Source organism: Nicotiana tabacum, chromosome 16 (genome assembly GCF_000715075.1).
Source record: "Nicotiana tabacum cultivar K326 chromosome 16, ASM71507v2, whole genome shotgun sequence".
NCBI classification, from domain to species: Eukaryota; Viridiplantae; Streptophyta; class Magnoliopsida; order Solanales; family Solanaceae; genus Nicotiana; species Nicotiana tabacum.
In genome coordinates, this window is record NC_134095.1 from 44471240 (window position 1) to 44488785 (window position 17546).

General features: G+C 38.3%; 1 pseudogene; it reads right to left on the reverse strand.

Moving 5' to 3' along the window:
* Nucleotides 1-3576: 3576 nt before the first annotated feature.
* On the reverse strand, nt 3577-14788 carry LOC107783209 (FBD-associated F-box protein At4g10400-like; annotated as a pseudogene).
* Between the last annotated feature and the right edge of the window lie 2758 nt (nt 14789-17546).

The following is a 17546-nucleotide window of genomic DNA, read 5'->3' on the forward strand; positions in this document are numbered from 1 at the left end:
ACATTTGACCCTTTTCCCAAAAAGAAAGCAAAATATGAAAATGAAGTTTCCTTTTTTTTTTGATAATCGAGAAATCTTAAAAGGACACACATGCAAAACATGAATCAATAGGACACCAGTTCTTCTTTAGTGGTTATTGGTCAAAGATAACATCGGAAAAGGACACACATGCAAAACATGAATCAATAGGAAGTAAGAACAATATGATAAATGGGTCTAAAACCTATTAACCCTATTTGACTAAATGAACCAACACCTGGTACCACATAATATAACATGTTCTCAAGTTGACAAATTCAACATTTCACAAATATCGCTATAAGTTGTCCATTACACTTGATAAAACGCAAAACTTCTAAAACAAGCCTCGGAATCAGGTACAAATTAAACCCTAAGTGACTAATCAGCTGGTAACTTGGTAGCCAAACTCATTAGCCATCCTTGACTATCAGCATAAATTCATTAGTAACTAGTAAAGAACTAATCTAGCACAAAAGTAAAAATTTCCATTCCCCGGACAGCACCACCGTTTCTCCTCTGGACATTCATAAGTTACAAAATATAAACATCCAAAAAGATTTTCATATATCTTCTGCTAATTTGATCAAGGAGAGCAAAGCGCTGTTGTTAACAATTACAATTCCATTTCAAATTTGTTCAAACAACAAAATCAACACCAAGGACTTTTAGATAGGAGAATTTTAGCAGCTTTTCATATGTTGTCCTTATATGCTTGAGCGCTTGAAGCTTTTGAGGTTCATAGTACAAATGAACTCTCAATTTTCAAAGCATCGAACGTTACTCTGACCCTTCTACAATCTCAAATGTTTTTATTCAACAATGAAGTCAGGTAACTTTTAATCAGATATCACTCAGAAGCAAATGCTGAGGATTCCTGTTGTTGACAGTTATCAACTTCCGTGCCTATTATCACATTTCAGGTTAATATTCTAAGAGAAAAGCTTAGGTCAAGTCTTTGAAAGAATGTTGGAAGACATTAAACGAACAATTAATTTTCAACTGTGCTAATGCTGTTCAGGATGTGCATATCCAATGCGCTTCAACAATAACAAACCTAGTGAAATCCCACAAGTAGGTTCCGATGAGCTTATCTCATAGTTTTCAAATGTCATTTGATGCCCATAGGCAATGAGTTCCATAGGAAATGAATAACTGCTCCCCACTCTTCCCCGTTCCTCTATCTTTTCCTTGGCCAATACTCAAGAAGGTATATGAAAACAAATGGCTGGCGTGCTGGGAAATAATTACTCGCCGAATTAGATACAACTTCATATCAAAATGAAAGTTTGTTCAAGGATTCTATCAATACGGCTGCAGAACATATAGAAATGATTACTCGGTGACCAAGAATTTTGCCAGCAAAGACTCGTGACTTCATCTGCAAGAGATGACTTTGACTCCACGTAATTACTTGCTACCCAATCTTGTTGAGAAATACTCTTTAGTCTCTAAAATATCTGAATTACAGAAAATAAGAAAAATTAGACAATTGTCCTCTTTCTTCAGAGGCGTATGTATGTATTGGAGCATGGGGTACATGCACCCATGCTCCTCTCTCTATACTATATATATTTATTTTATATTTTTTAAAATATGCTTAAATATACGTGTGTGCATCCAAGCTCAAGAATTTCATAGTGCAATAAATATTTAGGGCACCTTCTTGTGTTAGATGTTCTCGGTTTGTAGGCATGTCTAGTGTCCTTTCTTGTGTTTTAATTAAGTCTTTTTTTCTTCTTCTTTTTCCTTCTTTTTTTGTTTGATTTTTTCATTCAAAATTTCCAAATCTAACACATTGAAATCCATTATTTCCTTTTTGTCATCACAAAAATTTATATAATTAAAAGTAATAGCAGTGGATGATGTAGCATAATACAATGATCCTAATATTTTTGATACAAATATATATATATACACACACACACACATGTTACAAATCACTAAAATTATAAGAAAAAAATTTTAATTTTAATTTATAATTTCTAAATGGTAATGAATTCACAGTAAAAACTTGAAGCTTAAATCCGTCAAATATAAATTTTAGATTCACCTCTTTTTAATTGTGCACACATCTCCTTGAAATCCTAAATTCACCTCTGCCTTTCTTCATCCCATACCAGGTTCATATACATTGAAATGGCATTGGAATACACTGGGGTCTGGGAACGTTCAAAACTGAACTTGGTGTACCAATGAAATAGCTGGAGTTGGTGAAAATTATATCCATGAACAAACTGCTCTATACTAAATGAGATTCTACTAAATTTTCACAATAGTTTATCTATCTCATCATTCAGTATATATAAAAAAGGGTTAAACTTTCCTCTCCAAAGAGAGATCATGACATAAACCTCTACCTCAAGTGTTCTCTACAGCACCGATTCTATTACCAGAACATACCATCAATTCAAATCCCTATTCCTCAGAGTAATTTGGTTGGGATACTAACTCCCGATGCTCCTCCTGCCAAATGCTTCTCTTGATTTCCAACAACATCGTCCAAGTAGTCATCTCCGCAGCCTCTATTCTAGCCTATTCATCCTTCACAGGCGACAGGCCTACCTATCGACTACCAATGGCAACTTACTTCTCAACTTTCTTGTTGGCTTGTTCTTTTCTGAAATTGGTTCACCAAATGAGGACAAGTGGGTTTACAGTCTAAGTAATTTTAGGAAAAGTTTGAGAGCAAAATATTCACTGTACAAGTACAAAAACAAATGTCTATATGCGCAAGTATTAAGAAATGAAAATCTCGGTTAACAGAGGAATCGGTCAACTATCAAGTCACCGACAGAATTAGTAATACCAATGAAATGTCAGAATCAGAATTCAATTCTGGAGTCAATCCACCATACCAAACGAGCTGTAAGATTTTAAGGCAGTAATTCGATAAGAGAATTTAAGTGGAAGAGCTATGGAAGATTGGATTTGGTTTCAGGTGATAAATACAGGTCAAAGCTTAAGCCAGCTCAACTATTCACAGTCTATTGAAGTTTGGACACCTATATAAGGGCAGAGATTATTAGAGTGGCACAGTAAAAATAGTTGTTACAGAATAATTAGTGAGCTGTAAATATATTACTTTCCATAGATAGGTGCTAAGTTGCTCGGACACGGGTGCGGGTGTCCAATACGGGTGCGGATCTAGAGGTCGAATCCTTTGAAATGTAACTTCTAAGATTCGGGTTTGCAGATCCTAGTATGGATACAGGTGCGGGGATCCGGCTAAAAATAATTCAAAAAAATAAATATATCTCTAAATTATGAGAAATTTTGTGGAATACTTGCGTATAGCTTGTAAAATGCGGATTTTTTTTTATTCTCAAGTTGTAGATAAGTAAATGATTGATTTCCTAGATAAAATGTGCTATTTTCTTCAAATTTCCCCTAGTTTTAGTTCTGATTTCCGAAATTAAATTGTATATCATCTCGAATTTTCCGTCTGCGGCACCTCAACTGCAGTGTCGGAGCAACTTAGGATAGGTGAGTCAATTGTAGGAGAAGATTCTTAGGATATTTTCATTTACTTGGTTTGATTAGTTTCCTTTAATAGAGTCTTATATAAGTGTATAAATATAAATACATTGTATTCATGAATAGAAGACAAACAAGTTATTCTCTCTGGTTACAATAGATAGAAATTAGACAACGCCTGTTAAGTAACGCGCATTCATGTCCTGCTTGTCATAATCTATTCTACCCAAGCTTGATTTGTGATGTAACTGAATTGAAGTATTGAAGCACAAGCAGCACTAATTTCTTCCACCAGAACTCGAAATAATCAATTTGACAGACACTTACCTTCAACTCAAAGCAGCGCCTATCACATGTATGCAATCTAAGACACTCATGTCTTCCAGTATATGCACATTTACCACAAATTTCTAGAGTTTGGTGAGTTCAGGAAATTTGTGATGCCCCAAATATGCGTGGGAGATATAAAGAACACGCCAATTAGCACAAGCAAAGGAAAGGCAAATAGACATTTAAAATTTTTGTTCACTGACCAATCCTAAATTAGCAGTTACTTTGAGGACCTTCAGCTGAGAGAAAACACAGGAAACCGGAGCCAATATATCATCCAAAATACGTGTGGCGTCCATAATGTCTACCTCAATCAGCATAGGAACATTCGAAAGCAATAATTTGTGTCCTGCTGAAGTCCCAAGCGTTACAAGGTTTGTATCCCGAATTTTAAGTGATTCTAAATCGGGGCAGGACCATATCCCCAAGTGTTTCAACTTGAGGGAAGGACCAACAACTTCCAAATTAACCAGCGTTGCCGCTCCACGAACCACCATTTCTTCAAGAAATGGACAATTGTGCAGGAAGAACTCAAGAACATTACCTGTCACTTTTACGGACTTCAATAACAGTACTTTTACAGAGTTAAAATTATTCCTAAGTGGTGGGAACTTGTTGACATTGTTCGGATGAGGTTGACCAGCATAATGATTGAGATCAAGGAGTTGGGCCGGAAAAGTATAACAATAATCAAAAAGTCGAAGGTTCTCCCCACCTTTTAACAAGTCTAACTCTAGCCTTTGAACTTGCCTAGCAAAGGCAAACTCAAGCCACTTGTCAATCTCATGCTGGGCGAATTTGTTTAAATCGAAACAAACACGAAATTGGTCTAATCTCTGAGCTTTACACCTCTGCAAAGTATGGTTCACCCACCTCACATACTTCTTCATATGCCTTTTCCGAAGCTTGTGATCCAGTAATACTTCGTATAATGGTTTGGTAGCATCAAAATTAAGCCGAGAAATATATCTCCACAAGGGTAACCACTAACCAACGCTTGGAGAGGACACTGGTGTCTGCTGCTTCCTTAACGCCAAGGAAAGACAGTATATGTACCAGAATCTCATCAGGCAAACTGACTAATGCGATCCTCTGCAGTGCAAATTCGTTTTGAAAACTAGAATATAGAGAAGAAAAGCAGTTTCATCACATCAATCTATGAGAAAAAAAAATAGTAGCAGAAGTCTTGTAGCAGAAATTTGGATTACAAGTACAAATAGGTGGGAAAAGAGGAGTCTTGATTACTGTCTTTTTGTAGAGGTAAAATTGTGCAAAGATTTATTTTTAAAAAGAAAAAGGAGTTCAAGGTACAAGCGGGAAGAGCAAAAGACTAATATATAGATATTGAGAAGAAATTGAAACTAAAATATAGGAGTAGTAGTATTACCTGGTAAGCAAAGATTGCTCTTTTTCAATTGAAACAGATGCACCACTGCAGAAAGATTGCTCTCTTTCAATTTCAATGGAAACAGAGAACAAAGATTGCTTTTTTCAAAACGTATAGCGGCGGGTGGCTGTTATGGGTTCCAGAAAATCAGATCCGATTGAAACAACAGTGGTGACTGATGGCTCTTATGGGCTAGGCCCAACAGTTGCTCCGTCACCCCATCGGATTGGATTTCAGCTAAAAAACTTGCTTTTCGGCGGTCAAATTAATTTTTATGTCCCGCCTTGTTTTGTTTTTTTTTTTCGATTAGAAGGGCAATCTCAAATCTGCAATTCATATAGAAACTAGGGTGACATTTATGTTGGAATATATACCACAGCGGAAGCAATAGCAGAATTTTATTCACGTGTAATCTAAACAACTAGCACGTATGGAGATTTTAAGGTTACCTCTTGAAGCGTAAACACAACAAATCTATGTCGTTCTCCAGTTGCTCAGTTGATACCACACACCAGCAGATTTTCACAGTCTTCTACTGTGTTACCCAAACAATAACCGAAAATAGAGAATTTTGGGTGGGCAAAATTCTAGTAGAAACTGCAGTCAGAATCATTCCCCAAACGTCCAGCCCTTATATCCATATATATAGCTGCGTTTTTAGGTCAAAACCATGTTCAAAACCTGTTAGGTTTCCTTCTCCCACTAAGGGACGGTTTCCATGTTTTCTTTTCCACTAAGTAACAGTTTTCACTATTTTCTATTATTTAGGCACAGTAGGGACCACAGAATTTAATTAACAAGGCTTCTTATTATGATATTAATTTCGAAATTCTAAAATTAATTTCCATCATAATAAATTACGAATTATTCCACTAAAAATTCGTAATTACACTCCTTAGTTCAATTTCGAAATTCTTCCATAAAACATTATTTAACTCTCCATGTTAAGATTCAGATACTAATCAATCAAATTAAATTACTGACTATTTAATTTATTGATTACTTCCTTTAGACTTACACTTAACTTATTTCATGTGTCGGATACAAAATTCACCGGTCGGGTTTACACATGAAAACTTATAAGCTTTCATAAAGGAGTATCATCAATCTCAAAATCGAGACATAGATTCCATCAACTAATTATTACTTCGCCAATGTATATCATTGTCATCCAATTTACCAGGCTTATTGACTCGCGAAAGAATCTCGCCTATTAATAAATCAAAACAACAAGTGACATACACAGCTAATAATAATTATATCAGGATTAAGAGTATAAGTACATTAAATGGACAAGAGAAATTATTTTATAAAGTCAGTATAAAATACTCATCTCTACTTGATCCGTTCAATACATACAAAATGTACTAGCACAAGAAGTTGGAATTAAACCATTCCTATAATCAAGATAAATTATATTTAATCTTGTGCTACAATCATTCCGATGATTTGTCCAATTCCATCATTAGATTGTGAACATTAACTTTTATGTCTTACAAGAACCGATGATTTAATCTTCCGTGTATAAGCTAAACTCTATACACTAAATCATCTACAATGTAAGCAATGGACGCACAAACCAACACATGATCTATTTAAAATGAAACTTTATTGAATTTAAACAAGTAAATAAATAATTGTTCATAAAGAATACTATAACAATACGCATGACTTATAGTATATTCTAACAATCTCCCACTTAGACTAATAACCATGCGTCTACAATTTTGACACTCATTCCTTCTACATGCTTATCAAAAGTCTTCTGTGGTAAGCTCTTAGTAAACGGATCTGCCAAGTTGTTCTCTAACGCAATCTTGGTGACATGCATAAAATGCATAGAATATACTCATCAGATTTTATAAAACCAAATCTGCCCAACTTCATTAGTGCATTGACTGCATGACTTGAATTTTTCAATTCTTTATCTTTATTCATTCTTTTTTTGCATGTATATAGATCACTTCTCCTCGCTTCTGTATTCTATAAGACAACAGTTGGATAAATAAGACACGTATATAAGATTATCAAGCAACATTTTTCTTTTATGTTTAATTTGTACTTCATTTCAAGCTGTACTTTATATAGTATTCTACTTTTCATATTTTATATTTCCAACTTGGAGCAGAATGTCGAAGACTTCTACCAATCAACTTAGAACTAATATCTCAACAAAAATACCCTTATCCATAAGTCATGAAAGGTAGGCAAAGCTTGTCGTGTTCCCAAGTTTTAAACACCCATCATAACTTTGGTACGTGTGTTTATTCTACTCATCTTTGTTAATTATTCACAAGTTTTGACGACAATAACAACAACAATGTCTTAATGTATTCACAAGTGGGGTCTGGGGAGTAGGGGCGGATGCACGCTTCCTCAAGCGGTGTCATGCGACACCGCTTCGTCGGAAAATTTTACTAAATATATGTATTAATACCGTACGGAAACAGATAAGTAAGAAAAAATGATACCACTTGACATAAATTGTATCTTGGTGTGTTGGTTTTGTGCTTGATTTTGCTATAAGAGGTCAAAGGTTCAAACCTCAACTAGCACATTTTTCTTTTGTAAATATTTGAAAGAGCTTTTGTAGTTAAAAATTGTGATGAAGTAGAATTGAACGCAATTTTTTTTTTAACTTAAGACCCAACAAAACCAATAAATTAAGGTTATTTTTTGTCTAAAAGTATGATAATCAAAGTAATATTCTAGTTCTTCTATAAATTTCGACATCGCTTATAAAAATTCCTACATACGCCCCTGCTGGGGAGGGAGAGATGTACGCAGCCTTACCCCTATCCTGGACGGCCAGAGTGGATGTTTCCGAAAGACCCTCAGCTAAAGCAAAGATGAAAGAAGCACTAATAATAGTAATGACAAAACAAGATATTTAAAAAACTGAGACCAAGATAGCAAGATGCAAGATGAAAGAAGCACTGATAACAAGTAATACAATACAAGATATGTAGTAATAGCCATCTAAGGATAAAATAATACTATACTAACACTAATACTGCAGAAATAAGAAGGCAAGGGAAATACTAGACTGCCTACTAACCTTCTACCCTAATCCTCAACTTCTACACGCTCCTATCAAGGGTCATGTCCTCGGTTAGCTCAAGCTGCGCTATGTCCCGCTTGACCACTTATCCTCAAGACTTCTTTGGCCTACCTCTACCCCTCCTCTGACCCCCCAAGGACAACCTCTCACACCTCTTTACTGGTGCACTTGTGCTTTTCCTTTGAACATGCTCGAACTATCGAAGCCTCGCCTCTCGCATCTTGTCCTCCATGGAGGCCACTGCCACCTTGTCCATAATAACTTCGTTCCTAATTCTATTTAGCTAGTATGCGCACACATTCATCTCAACATCCTTATTTCAGCAACTTTAATTTATCTTCTGGATATGAAATTCTTGACTGGCCAGCACTCTGCCCCATATAACATAGCCGGTCTAACCATTACTTTGTAGAACTTACCTTTAAGTCTCAATGGCATTATTGCGTAAGACACCGAAAGCGAGCCTCCACTTCATCCACCCCGCTCCGATACGATGTGTGACATCCTCATCAATATCCCCATCACTATGAATCATAGACCACGAATACTTAAAACTCTCTCTCCTAGGAATGACTTAAGTATCAAGCCTCACATCCACAACGCTTTTTGGTTAACCCGCTGAACTTTCACTTCAAGTATTCTGTCTTGGTCCTGCTCAACTTGAAACCTTTAGACTTAAGGGTATGGCTCCAAACCTCCAACCACTTGTTAACACCACCTCGCATCTCATGAATCAAAACTATGTCATCTGCAAACAACATACACCAGGGCACCTCTCCTTGGATGTGTCGCGTCAATGCATCTATCACCGAGGAAAATAAAAAATGAAGTAAGTGTTGATCCCTGATGCAACCCCATCTCAACTAGAAAGTACTCTGAGTATCCTCATGTTGTCCTTACCCGTATCTTAGCTCCCTCATACATGTCCTTGACCGCTCTAATATGGGCTACAGGCACTCCCTTAGCCTTCAAACATCTCCATAGGACCTCTCACAAAACTTTATCATAAGCTTTCTCTAGGTCAATGAACACCATATGCAAGTCCTCCGATCTTGTGATATTCACAAGTTTTGATGCCCGTTATGTATATAGTACTACTGTCATTCTACCTATACTGTTAATAATAGCAGACTCAGGATTTTATTCAAGCGGGTCAATCGGACAATGTAACAATATTGCAAAAATAGTAGACAGTAGAGATTTCCGTGTATAACAAAGTGAATATTGTGTGTTGCTTGTTTTTACCATCATGCCCCTAAAAGTATCATTTCAGGTGTTTTTTTCTACATAAAAAGATGGTTAGACCAAAAAAATCCCTCTTCAAGAGTCATGATGACACCAAGACTAGGTAAGCCTAATGCATAGAGAGTTATTTAACAAATTTATACAAATCAACCATTTAACATGAACTAGAAATTTCTATACAAAGCCAACAACCATTAATAGATATACAATATCCCAAAATCGGTGGTACATGTCATAAGCTCTACCGAATTTTCTAACAAATCTCTAGGTACAATTGTTCTGGAATAGAAATAAATAGTACAAAGTAAATTTTAGAAGGTGACTCCGAGGCCTGCGAACGCGATGGCAGATATACCTTGAACTCTCCTCCGCAACTCACAATCAGCTAACTAATGACCAGCGTGCTCCGAAGTATCTGGATCTGTACAAAAATATGCAGAAAGTGTAGTATGAGTACACCACAGTGGTACCCAGTAAGTATCAAAACTAACCTCGGTGGAGTAGTGCCGAGGAACAGTCCAGATACCCACTAAACATAATAACCTATGTAAAACTTACAAGGAACAATATCAATATAAAGCTAAGCATGGTAAGAATAACAAAACAATACTTGCAATATAAAACTAGAAGCAACAATTAGCAACCAGGAACAACAAGTAATAATGTTGTAAAATAAGCAGAATACGGTTAAAGTCCGCCAAAACCATGTAAGGGAAAACATGTAACAACCCAATATAAAAATCGCTCTCACATAAGGTTTATACAAGAATTTCCTCGAGTTAACACACCTCATAATCACAATCACGAGTCCCAATTAACGAACCCTAATCACTTGGCATCTTGTGCCCATATTACAAATCTGTAATGACTCGATTGTTTTGAGAATTTGTACTTCGCTCGGTAACTTGAGGGCATGGGTAGTTCCGTATGATGTATTATGACTTGTGTAAATTATCGGTTTTGATTTTCAGATTATTTGAAATTGATTTGGAAGAAGAATTCTCAAATAGGAAGCTTTAAGTTGGAAGAGTTGACCAAGTTTGACTTTTGTGAATTTGATCTCGGAACGGAGTTTTGATGCTTTCTTTAGGTCCAAATGGTGATTTTAAACTCAGGAGTATGCCCAGATTTGCATTTGGATGTTTCTAGAAGGTTTCGACACAAATTGGCGAAAGTTGGAAATTGAAGGTTTGGAAAGTTCTATGTTTGACTGGGAGAGTTGACTATGAAGATATCAAATTCAGATTGTGGTTATGGGAATTGGAATAGCTACGCTATGTCATTTGAGACTTGTGAGCAAAATTTGGGTTCATTCCGGGTTGATTTGGTATATTTCGGCGCGAGTTTTGGAAGTTAAAAATTCAAAGTTCATTGATTTTTGATTTGAGGTGCAATTCGTCATTTTTATGTTGTTTGATGTGATTTGAAGTTTTGAATAAGTTCGTATCGTATTTTATGACTTCTTGGTATGATTGAATGGGGTCCCGAGGGGCTCGGGCATATTTTGGATCACTGGTTGAGAAACTAGTTAAGGATTTGGAGTTTGACCATGGTCAATATCGGGTCAAAATGACCTCTTTTCGGTGTTTTAAGTGTGCAAGCAGGTTCGTAGCGTGTTTTATGATTGAAACGCACATATGATTTCTGTCCGGAAGGTTCCGAATGAGTTTTGGGTGGAAAAACAAAAATTCTTTCGTTGATGATTTTCTGGTGTAAAATAATAACGAAAATGACATTTTTTATCTCTTAAATTTCAAGACATCATTTAAAACTTCAAAACATCATATTTCCCTCATTTTAAGGTCAAATTGGGTGATTCAAAAACCTATCTTGACTGAAATTTCACAAGAAATCCATTGAAGGCATCAAAAGTAAGTTTCGAAATTGTTTGGCACACAAAATGAGGCTAAATAGCTAGGCAAAAATATTTAATATCAAGGGATTGTTCATTTGGTCATATTTTCAGATTAGGGAAATTTTGAGGCGATTTTCACCATATGATTAGGGTAAGTATTTTCTACTCGGTTTTGGTTATATTTCATAAATCTATCTTCATTTTTGGTAATTGGATTGTGAATTTTAAAGAGGAAATTGGGGAATTTTTGCCTAAAGTTTCATAATGCGAATTTTTGAGTTTTGAACATCGATTTGGAGTCGGATTTGAGTAAAACTAGTATGGTTGGACTCGTAATTGAATAGATTGTTATATTTTGTGAATTTTGTCTGGTTCCGAAGCATGGGCCCGAGTTTTGACTTTTTGGCCGATTTTGGGCTTTTGATTAAGGATTCGACCTTTATCATTTGGAATTGTTTCCTTGGGCTTTATTTGATGTATTTGAGTTGTTTTTGGCTAGTTTCGAGCTGTTCGGAGGTCGGTACACGTGGGATGGAATTTTGGAGTGTCATTTGTCCTGCTCGGTATTGGTTTTTGGCTTATTCGAGGTAAGTAACACTTCTAAACTTGGTGCTGAGGGTATGCAACCCCGAATTACGTATTATGTGTTTGGCGTTGAGGTGACGCACATGCTAGGTGACGGGCGTGTGGGCATACACCGTGTGAATTGTGACTCCGTTATTCCTGTGGTACTGCGTAGTTACCTGATCTTATCTGTAACCATAAAATCTCAACGTACTAGAGCTATTGAGCTGTGATCCATGTTAAAAACGATGTCTAGGCTACATGCTTATTCTGTTGGGACCCACCGAGATCATATTATTGTTAAATTATTTGTTTAAGTTGCAATTTCATACTCAGTCATGTTCATTCATTTCATATCATAACTCAGTCTCTGTTGTTATTTATTGATACATCATATCATCATTGTCGGGCTAGTTTCATGACATTGTGAGCCCAAGAGACTAGATATTTTGATGACTGAGTGAGGCCAAGGGTCTGGTTGTGAGATTATTGATACTATAGTGAGGCCGAGGGCCTGATTGTGAGATATTGATACTATAGCACGCGAGTTGTCCGTGCAGCACGTGAGTTGGCCGTGCAGATTCTTATATTATACTATAGCACGTCCAGAATCTGTACACACCCCTAGTGAGCGCATGTTGTATACATATATATATATATATATATATATATATATGTGTGTGTGTGTGTGTGTGTGTGTATCGGGTTGCACGCCGCAACGGGCCTTATGGCTATATATGGATCGGGTTGCACGCCGCATGAGGTATTGTACGGTGCTGAGTGATTGAGTGTGCTGAGTATTGAGCATGGTGAGAGAGAATGAGAGACAGTGAGATTGAGTACTCTGAGAGTGTGAGTACATGAGTTCATCACTAAGATGCATTGCATTTGACATGCATACATGAGATACATGCATAATGTCACGACCCCAAATACCTGGTCGTGATGGCGCCTATCACATTACTAGGAAAGCCAACCCAAACCATTAATCACAGCGAATTTCTTTTATAAAGCCATTTTCTAGCATGGATTTAAATCTCAATTTCTCATAAGAAATGTATACAACAACTAAAATGTGCGGAAATCAGTAATACATTAGACCAACACAGCCCAAACATCTGGTGTCACGAGTCTAGAGCCTCTAAATATACAAATCCGACTGTCTAATACATAACAAGTCTAAAATGCAGAAAAGAACAAGATAGGAAGGACGAAAGCAGGGCTGCGGATGCCATGCAATTACCTTGCAGTCTCTGGCAAACTCTGAAAAATGCTGAGGACCCTCACTCTACCGCTCGGGCACCTAGATCTGCACACAAGGTGCAACGTGTAACGTGAGTATGCCAACTCAGTAAGTAACTAAAGTAAATAAGGTCTGAAAGCAGTGACAAGCAGTTAAAATTATATAAAGGAGTAAACAACAGAATAACAGATTAAACTCCACAGTTTAAAAACCAGTTTTGTCATAAAAACTTCAGTTTCAATTGGAATACTTGAAATCATTTACTTAGCAATTTTCAACAGAGGCTTGTTTTAAAAGAAGATTGAAATCAGTGAAACTATCATAAATGGTCCCCTCGGGCAAGGTATCACTCAGAATATGGCCTCTCGGGAAGCCTCTCAGTCACTCGTGACTCAACTCTCGTCACTCAGTACTCACTCTCAGCACTCAGACTCATTAATATCTCATAATAGTAATAATCATAGTAACCGCTGCGGCGTGCAACCCGATTCATAGTTTATAGTCGACTACGCTCACTGGGGGTGTACAAACTCCGGAGGGGCTCCTACAGTCTAAGCGTCATATCGTTGCGGCGCACAACCCGATCCATATAAGTATCGCTGCGGTGTGCAGCCCAATCCATAATATATATAATACTCACCATTAGGTCCTCAACCTCTCTCAGTCATTAACCTTACAACCACTCAGGTATAACAGTAGAAATCAGGGAACTCAGTCCGAACAGTTCTCACATTTTAAAAAGTAAAGTGATAAAACCAGTTTTAAATAATAAACAGGTAAAACATGACTGAGGATATGCTTTCAAACAAATAGAGTGATAAAAAATAGTAAAAATGCCCCTAAGGGTCTCAACAGGGCGGCACAAGGCCCCAAACATGGCAACAGCCTATAATACAGTATAAATTTCTAAAATACGGGATATCATAAAATTTCAAATCAGTACGCGGCTTAATAGTCACTATGGGACGGACCAAGTCACAATCCCTACCGGTGCACGCCCACACGCTCGTCACCTAGCATGTGCATCACCTCATTTATCAAAACAATTCGAAATACCGGGGTTTTGTACCCTCAGTTCCAGATTTATAATGGTTACTTACCTCAAACCAGAAGAAATACTACTCTGCGATGCCCTTGCCTCTCGCCTCGGCCTCAACTTGCGCCGAATCTACCCAAAATCAGAATCATATCATTAGAATATGCTAAAAGGATGAAGCCCATGCAAAATTAATCAATTTATACCTAAAATCCCGAAATTGACCAAACCCGACCCCCGGGCCCACATCTCGAAATTCGATAAAAGTCACATCAACAGAATCCTTATCCTCCCACGAGTTCATACATACTAAGAGTACCAAAATCCGACCAAATTGGCCCTCAAATCCCCAAATCAAGGTCTCCAATACCAAGCCCTAATCCCTCAATTTTCTTCCTTAATTTCCACTATTACCATGATTAAAAAATGGAAAAATGATCATAAACTCAAGCAATGAAGCTTAGGGAACTTACCCAACTGATATTCCTCGATTTCCCCTTGAAATCCACTGCCTTAGCCCCTTTCCCGTCTTCAAAAATGGAGAACTTAGCAAAAATTTGCGAAGGAAACATTATATACTTTCTGGCCCATGGAATCCGCACCTGCGGCCCTTTAACTGCTTCTGCGGTCTTGACCACTGCACCTACGGTTTCCACTTAAATGACTAAAAGTCGTATCTGCGATCAAATAACTGCACATGCGCCATCACAGGTGCGCTCAGCATACCGCATCTGCGGCCATTTCTTTGCATCTGTGGCATCGCACCTGCGCTCCCCAATCCGGAGGTGCGGAAACAACAGAAGCAGAAAAATTCTCCAACTTCCCAAAAATTCCAACTCTCCGTCAACCATCCGAAAACACCCCGAGGCACCCGGGACCTCAACCAAAAGCACAAACACATCATATACCACCACTCCAACTTGTACCAATCTTCCAAACACCTCAAACAACATTGAATCAACCAAAACACATCGGATTCAAGCCTAAGTTTTCCAAAATCTTCCGAATTACGCTTTTAATCAAAAAGTATACCAAACCACGTCCGAGTGACCTAAAATTTTGCACACACACACCTCAAATGACCCAACGGAACTACTGCAACTCCCGAAATTCCATTCCGACCCCTATATCAACTCCCGAAATTCCATTCTGACCCCTATATCAAAATCTCACCTATCAACCGAAAAACACAAAAACTCCAATTTCACCAATTCAAGCCTAAATCTACTCCGGACCTCCAAAACACATTCCGATCACGCTCCTAAGTCCCAAATCACCTCTTGAAGCTATCCGAATCATCGGAACTCACATCCGAGCCTTCTAACACATAAGTCAACATCCGGTTGACTTTTCCAACTTAAGCTTCCTCAAACTAGACTAAGTGTCTCAAACCTTGCCAAAACCTCTCCGAACCCAAACCGATCAACCCGATGACATGAAATACAAGTGAAAAAAGCAATAAGAAGCAGAAATAGGGGAAACAGAGCAGTAACTCATGAGACGACTAGCCAGTTCATCACATCCTCCCTTTCTTAAACAAACGTCTGTCCTCGAACGAGTCAAGAAACATACCTGAAGCCTCAAATAGGTGAGGATATTTGCTCCACATCTCTCGCTCGGTCGCCCAGGTAGCCTCCTCCATGGGCTGGCCTCTCCACTATACTTTCACTGAAGCTATATCCTTTGACCTAAACTTTCGAACCTGACGCTTCAAAATAGCCACTGGCTCCACATCATAAGTCAAATCATCATCTAACTGGACCAAGCTGAAGTCCAGAACATGAGACGGATCTCCAATATACTTTCGGAGCATAGAAACATGAAATACCGGACGCACACTCGACAAGCTGGGTGGCAAAGCAAGCTTATAAGCCACCTCCCCAATCCTCCAAAGCACCTCAAAAGGCCCAATGAACTGAGGACTCAATTTTCCTTTCTTCCCAAATCTCATAACACCCTTCATCGGTGAAACCTTCAACATAACATTCTCACCAACCATATAGGACACATCCCGAACCTTCCTATCAGTATAACTCTTTTGTCTCGACTGCGTTGTACTAAGCTTCTCCTGAATCACCTTCACCTTCTCTAAAGCATCCTGCACCAAGTCTGTCCCCAATAGCCTAGCCTCACCCGGCTCGTACCAACCAACTAGAGATCTACACCACCTCCCATACAAAGCCTCATACGGAGCCATCTGAATACTCGACTGGTAGATGTTGTTATAAGCAAACTTTGCAAGCGGTAGAAACTGATCCCATGACCCTTCGAAATCAATGACACAAGCACGCAACATGTCCTCCAATATCTAAATAGTGCACTCGGACTGCCTGTCCGTCTAAGGGTGAAAAGCTATGCTCAACTCAACCTGAGTACCTAACTCTCGCTGCACAGACCTCCAAAACTGCGAAGTAAACTGAGTGCCCCTATCTGAAATGATGGAAATTAGGGCACCATACAAACGGACAATCTCATGGATATAGATCTCTTCCAACCGCTCGGAAGAATAGGTAGTACACACAGGAATGAAGTGCGCGGACTTGGTCAGCCGATCCACAACCACACAAATAGCATCGAACTTCCTCAAAGTCCATGGGAGCCCAACTACAAAGTCCATGGTGATCCGCTCCCACTTCCACTCTGGAATATCCATCTGCTGAAGCAAGCCACCCAGTCTCTAGTGCTCATATTTCACCTGTTGACAATTGAGACACTGAGCTACAAATCCCACAATATCTTTCTTCATTCTCCTCTACCAATAATGTTGTCTCAGATCCTGATACATCTTCGCGACACCCGAATGAATGGAATACCGCGAGCTATGGGCCTCTTCCAGAATCAACTCCCGAAGGCCAATCCACATAGGGCACACATATACGACCATGCATCCTCAACACCCCATCATCACCAACGGTCACATCTCTGGTATCATCATGCTGAACTCTGTCCTTAAGGACAAGCAAATGAGGGTCACCATACTAGCGCTCTTTGATGCGATCATATAAGGAAGACCGAGAAACCACACAAGCCAACACTTGACTGGGCTCCGAAATATCTAACCTCACAAACCGATTGGCCAAAGCTTGAACATCAACTGCAAGAGGTCTCTCTCTGACTAGAATATATGCCAAACTCCCCATACTCGCTGTCTTTCAGCTAAAAGCATTGGCCACCACATTGGTCTTCCCCGGATGGTACAAAATAGTAATATCATAATCGTTTAGAAACTCCAACCATCTTCGCTACCTCAAATTGAGATCCTTATGCTTGAATAAGTGCTGGAGGCTACGATGATCAGAAAACACCTCACAAGACAAACTATACAAATAA